The sequence below is a fragment of the Nicotiana sylvestris genome, chromosome 4, assembly GCF_000393655.2.
Source record: "Nicotiana sylvestris chromosome 4, ASM39365v2, whole genome shotgun sequence".
NCBI classification, from domain to species: Eukaryota; Viridiplantae; Streptophyta; class Magnoliopsida; order Solanales; family Solanaceae; genus Nicotiana; species Nicotiana sylvestris.
Window position 1 is genome coordinate 34,391,922 of NC_091060.1, and position 7,553 is coordinate 34,399,474.

Below are 7,553 nucleotides of genomic sequence, written 5' to 3' on the forward strand. Positions count from 1 at the left end.
TTTTACTTTTTTTTTTAAAATTTTCTACAATCTTTTACTTTTTTTTTATTTTTTTTATTTTTTATTTTTAAAATCATTTCCGAAATTACTATATATATATATATATATATATATTTTTTAAAATAAAAATAATAAATAAAATAAAATATTTTCGGATTTTTTTTATATATAAAAAAAACAAAAAATAAAACTATTAATAGTGATAATTCACTTTTTATTTTTTATTTTTTTGGTTTTGTTTTGTGTTGGACAAAAATGAAGAAGGGGTGTTGGGTTAATGGAGCGGACCGGATCGACCCGGTTTGAAACGGACCGGGTCATGGGGAAAGTTGGGCAATTATTTGGGCCTGTGGTTTGAAATTGAAGAAGTGGCCCAATCCGATTTTTCTTTGTATTTTTGTTCTCTTTTCTTCTTTTATTTTTCTAAAACTAAATTATAAAAGTACTTAAATTATTATTAAGAACTAAATTAAGTTATAAAAGCGCAAATTAACTTCCAATACAATTAACGCACAATTAAGTAATAATTAAGCATAAAATTGTATATTTGGACATTAAATGCTAAAAATGCAAAAGGTGCCTATTTTTGTAATTTTTAATTTTTGTAAAACTAATTTAATTACTAACAATTGTAGAATTAAATCCTACATGCAAAATGCGACATATTTTTATATTTTTTTATTAATTTAACAAATAAGCAAACACAAACAAATACAAATAATTATCCAAAAATATCACAAAAATACTCAAAATTGCACACCAAGGAAAATCATTTTATTTTGCATTTTTGGGAGTATTTCCCATATAGGGCAAAAATCACGTGCTTACAGGGGGTACCTTCCATGGATTCAGTACCAGTTGTTTGTGAGTTTCCAGAAGTACTTCCTGCAGATCTGCCAGGGATGCCACCCAACAGAGATATTAACTTCTATATTGATTTGGCTCTGGGCACTGAGCCCATTCCTTTTCTGCCATACCATATGGCCCCACTTGAGTTGAAGGGGTTGAAGGAGCAGTTGCAAGATTTTCTTGATAAGGGCTTCACTAGACCTAATGTCTTGCTTTGGGGTGCGCCCGTGTTGTTCATGAAGAATAAAGATGGATCGATGAGGATATGCAAAGATTATTGATAGTTGAATAAAGTCACTATCAAGAACAAGTATATATTGCCGAGGATTGATGGCTTATTTGATCAGCTTCATGGTGCCGAAGTGGTTTTGAAGATTGATTTGAGGTATGACTACCATCATATGAGGATTAGGGCATCCGATGTCCCTAAGACAATTTTTTGGACTCAGTATGGAAATTATGAGTTTTTAGTAATGTCATTTGGGTTGACAAATGCCCCAGCGTCATTTATGGGTGTGATGAACAGGGTGTTGAAGCTCTATTTGGATTCCTTTTTGTTTGTATTTATTGATGATATCTTGATCTACTCCCGCAGTTGAGAGGAGCATGAGCAACATTTTTGGATTGTACTGCAGACTTTGAGAGATAGCCAATTATATGCCTAGATTTCAAAGAATGAGTTTGGGTTAGACCAGTCACCTTTTTGGGGCAAGTTGTATCAATAGAGGGCATAGAGGTCGATTCTTAGAAGATTGAGGCAGTTCAGAACTGACCTAGGCCTACTTCAGCTATAGAGATCCATAGTTTCTTGGGTTTGGCAGGTTATTACCGCCGGTTCGTAGAGGGGTTTTCATCTATAGCAGCCTCATTGACCAGATTGACCCAGAAGGGTGCCCCATTTAGATGGTCGAATGAGTGTGAGTTAAGCTTTCAGAAGCTCAAGACTACTTTGACTACGTCTGTGACGAAACGGCCGGTCGTTTTGAGAGTTAGAGCCCCGATCCCCTATTAACTGCTTCCCCCGTATCTTTTTCTGCTATTGTGACTTGCTGATAGGTTTCGTTTTGGTTTTCAGAGTGTTTCGGGGCACTTAGTCCCTCAAATGGAGGCTTAAGACTTCAAATTTGGATTGTAGTTTGATTAGTGTGAAGACGACACCGGAATTGAATTCCATCAATTCTGTTAGCTCCGTTGGGGGATTTTGGGCTAAAAGGCATGTCCGGATTGTGTTTTAGAGGTTCGTAGCTCATTTAAGCTTGAAATGGCGAAAGTCGATTTTTTGGAGCTTTAGGCTGGTAGTGAAAATTTTGATATTGGTATCAAAATCCGATTCTGGAAGTTGGAATAGGCCCGTAGTGTTGAATATGACACGTGTGCAAAATTTGGGGTCAATCAGACGTGATTTGGTTGGTTTCGACATCGGTTGTCAAATTTGGAAGTTTCAAGTTCATTAGGATTGGATTGGAGGAGGATTCATGATTTTAGCGTTGTTTGATGTAATTTGAGGGCTCACCTAAGTTTGTATGGTGTTTTAGGATTGGTTGATATGTTTTGTTGAGGTCCCAGGGGCCTCAGGGCTTAACAGATTGGTTTGAGACTTATGCAAATTGCTGAAGTTGCTGCACCTGGTGTTTTCGCACCTGCACATTTTGGGCCGCAGGTGCGAAGCCGCATGCAACTGTGGAACCGCAGAAGCAAAAATAGGAAGGAGGTCTGGGATCGCATGTGCGAGGGGAGTTCCACATATGCGATGCCCGCAGGTGCGAGAGAAGGAACCGCAGAAGCGGTCTAGGACCACAGAAGCGGACAAGGGTCCGTAGGTGCGCACGCACAGGTGTGACCTCTTTATTGCAGATGCGGACGAGGTGCTTTAAGTGAAAATCCGCACCTGCTATGGAAATTCCGCAGGTGTGGGACCGTAGATGCGATCCCTGGCCCGCAAGTGCGATAATTGCTGGGCAGAAAAGGGCAAAATCGAGGGTTTATGTCATTCTTCACCATTTGATTTTGAGAGCTCGGATTTTGGGCGATATTCCGGAGGATTTTCAAAGGAAACTATTGGGTAACGATTCCTTATTCAGTTTTGGCTACACTTCATTAATCAATTGTTGTTTTCTTCATTTAATCAAGGATTTTGAGTATGAAAGTTGGAAAAATGGGGGAAAAGTTCCTCAATCGAATTTCTAAGTTTTGAGTGGGAATTTGACATCGGTTTTGGATAATTTTGGTATGAGTGGACTCGTGAGTTAATGGGTGCTCATAATTTGTAACTTTTACCCGATTCCGAGACGTGGGCTCGGGGAGGCTTTTAGGGCATTTTTCTATTTTCTTGCCTTAGATTTGATTTCATTAGCTAGATTAGTTGCTTGTAGCTATATTTACGTTATGTAATTGATTTGGCTAGATTTGGGCCATCCGGACACGGACATTCGTGGAAAGAGCATTGTGACAGATTGAATTTTGAGCTTGGCTCTAGGTAAATGGCTTGCCTAACCTTGTATGAGGGATATCCCCTTAGGAGTTGGTATTGTTTGGTATATGAGCACTGTGTACGTGAGGTGACGAGTACGTACACAGGCTATTTTTTGTAAAACCCCATTTTTACTAAGTCATAACCTATTTTCTCCTTGTTTGAACTACAATATCATATGTAAAATGTCTTGTTTAGATTAGAAAAACATGCCTACATGTTTTAACTGCCTATTTGAACTCTGTGCTACCACCGACATATGTAATTATCCTGTTTAGTATAGAATAACATGCCTACATGTCTTACCTGTCTATCTGAACTCTGTGCAGCATGTTTAGTGAAGTCTCTACTTCTTTCTTGACTTGTACTTAGTCTAAATTGTAAGATTTCTCGTTGTAGCTTATGTTTCCACTATTGAGCTGTGTGTTTACTTTTGGGACTATGGATCGGTATTCTGGGAGATTTCCTGCATATTTGCTTTAGGGGATACGGATCGGTATTCCAGGAGACTTCCATGCATATTTACTATTGGGGCTACTGATCAGTATTTCGAGAGATTCCCCTGCATATTTAATTTGGGCTAGGGAATGGTATTCCGGAAGATCCCCTATCGTTATCTTTGTTACTGAGTTGTTGCCTTTTATTGATTCCTTTCCTGTTAGATTTTCGTACTTACTCTTACTGTGATATTTCATTATGCCTTCTTTCATTATATTTACACAAGTAGGGCCTTGACCTGATCTCGTCACTACTTGACCGAGGTTAGGCTTGGCACTTAATGGGTACTATTGTGGTGTACTCATGCCCTTCCCTGTACATGTTTTTCATGTGCAAATCCAGGTACCTCTTATCAGCCACGTCATCTGTGAGCAGCGATAGTTGGAGACTTCAAGGTATATCTGCCGTGTCCGCAGACCTTGTAGTCCCCCTCTACTCTCCCCTATGTTCATTATCTTCTGTACTTCTTTTTGTTAGATTCGGATGTATAAAGACACTATTTTTTCTTCTATAGTTTGTGACTCACGATATTCTGGGTTTTGGGAGATATTTGTACTTTTCCTGAGTATTTATTGGATATGCCGAACGACATTTAAAACTTCTTATTGAAAGGTTTCTACTAGATGATAGTTTTTCATGTTTCATTTTATTTTTCCGCAAATTTTAGGATTACCTAGTCGTAGAAACTAGGTGCTGTCACGACAGTTCACGAAGGGAGAATTTGGGTCGTGACAACGTCGCTAGTGTTGATGTTGCCAACAGGTTCAAGATCTTACATGGTGCATTTTGATGAATCTCATATTGGAATCGGTGTGATATTGATGCGACATAGAAGGGTGATTGCTTATGCATTGCGGCAGTTGAAGGTTCTTGAGAAGAATTACCATGTTCGTGACTTTGAGTTGGCGACCATTATTCATGCGCTGAAGATTTGGAGGCACTGCCTTTACTGCGTGTCGTGTGAGGAATTCACAAATCACCGAAGTCTACAACATTTGTTCAAGCAAAATGATCTCAATTTGAGGCAGAGGAGGTGGTTGGAGCTGTTGAAAGATTATGATATCACCATTTTGTATCATCCCAGGAAGGGCAACGTATTGGCCAATGCCTTGAGTAGAAAAGTAGTGAGTATGAGTCGCCAGAGCTGTCACACCTCCTTTTTGCGCGCCCGGCCCCGAAGGGTTAAATGCGCGGGTGGAGTTTTTCCAATTTAAGTGACAATATTCGAAATGGGATTATTTATTTAATTCAGAGTCGCCACTTGGGAAAGGTTTGGTTTTTGGTGTCCCAAGTCACCGGTTTATCTTGAATCCCAAATCGAGGAAATTTTCGACTTTTCCAAATGAAGTCTGCGAACCAGAAATTCTAAGTAAGGAATTCTATTGACCCGAGGGAAGGTGTTAGGCACCCTCGAATCCCGTGGTTCTAGCACGGTCGCTTAAATTGTTATAATGGCTAAATATCTGATTTAAATACATGTTATGACTTACGTGCTTTTATCAAGTTTAAACCGCTTTTATTATTATCTTTTATTTTTTATAGAATTGCAACATCGTGAAAATGCATCTTGAACCACGTCACAATCAATGCACCCGTGGTCGTTGACACATTTTGACTCCGTTGAGATTTGGATTTGGGTCACATCAATGCGCACCCAGATTTAAGACTATAATTTAATTGAGCTGCACCTAAAGAGTTTTAACGCATTCTTATTTTTGGAGAAGGCCATGGAATTTGCTAAACAGCCTGTCCCGAATTCTAAATATTTATTATGGTTAGTTATTGAGGGCCCCGCAATTTGCATTCTTATTCGGCAAGGCTTGTCTCATTATTTAGAAAGGATATCCTGAAGCAACTACATTTCTATTACGTTTGTCTCTAAAAATAAAAGAGAAAATACCAAACTTACTTGTTTAAGCAACTAACATACTAAATCTCTACCATATACGACAAATCCGAATTTTTGCTTGATTGCCTAATTGGTTGTTTATGGGGTGAGAATTATTTCATGCCTCGTCTTTAAGGAGTGAATAAATTCTGTTAATTTGCTAAGGGGATTGCAAGCAAACTAATAACGTACACTAAATTTGCATTAAAAATGACCTTCCAGTTTGAATTGCAAAACTAGCTCATTTGGGCTGGATAAATGAAATCAGTTGTTTATTAGGAAAAAACCACTGTTAATTGAACTCAAAAAAATGTAATCGCATTATTTCGAAACGATGAATCTATATTGAAGCCCATATCGAAACTATGTAGAAACAAGTAGTCCAATAAAAGGGTCAGCATACATTATTACCCTGTTAACGTAACTCCGCATGAGAATTAGTTTGGGGTACACTTATCTTGAAGTCAAATAGAAATGAATGTAGCAGATTCGATAGTTCAGAGATCTAGGCAAAAATACATACATATGCTTGCTATGATTCTATGTTATGATATCATAACTAAAAAAAACTAACGGTTGCATGCTTCAAAACACATCTGATCTATCAAGCCAATGCTATCTAATTGTTCATCTCAACTTAGAATATATGTTAATTTATACAGAATGTTTGCAGTTTTGCAGTTAAACAAATACAGGCCAAACTAACATTCAACCTATTTTGAACACCAGTATTATAACATAAACATATATTCATTTCTTTATTTCTGCTTAAACTTCAAACTTTCAACAACACATGGTTTCAGAAGTTGTGTACCTGGAAATATTTGACAACTGAAGAAGAGGGAAATCAACAGAGTAACAATGGCAACAAGTGCAGCAGCAATAACAGCAGGCAACAAACAGGGCAGTGGAAATAGAAAACCCCAGATAGGCCAAACTTCAGGAAGTAACCCAATGCAAACTAACAACCAGTGAGCTCAGTTTAAACTTGAAAGGAACAGAATAAGCAGAAGAACAAATGAAATCCAGATGACAATGTGAAGAAAACAGTTCCTGATTTTCCTATCCTTTCTCCCTTGTATCTGTCTGTGTGTGTTAATAAGTATGTATTCAGCTCTCTCTTCTCAAATCTATCCTCTCTCTTATGTTTGTCTGTGTGTATTCTCAGATGTCTTCCCCCCTCTTCTGTGTTCTCTCTGTGTGCTCTCTCTCTCCTATGTATGCCCTGTATCTATATGTCTCTCCTCCTCTATGTATTTCAGTTCCCTCCCTTTTATAAGCCTAAAGTCATCCCTTTAACAGCCTGTTTTGATCATCAGAATACCCTCCCATGTGCTGCCCCTCTTCAGTTTCTACTTAGCTAATTAAGTATAAACAAAACCCCATGATATTCCCTTGGCAGGCTTACCTTTAGTAATGTTTATTATTTCTGAAACTAAAGTAGGGTGTGGGCAGCAGGATGTAGTCTGACAGCACATGCTGTCAAACTATTTAATTCAAAAAGCCTTTAGGCAAGGCTCAGGCTGTTCACCAATGCACATGTTGTGCACAAGTGCACATGCCCTCCAATTTCAAAACTGTAACTAAACAAAACATTGATTTTACATTTCTGATCCAAATTAATAATTATAAGCACTAGACTCAGTTCTTAATTGATTCAGGCAAATGTTTAACTGCAGCAGGTCAATTTGTTATTGTTCAGCTAGTTTAAAACTAATTGACGACACATGTCAACTCGACTATATTAATCACAACAGGTGCAATCGTAGCAAAAAATCAGACATCTAACAGTATCACACAAGGGGTTCATATTGCAATGTTAACACAGAAAGGCCCTAGGAGCTAAAT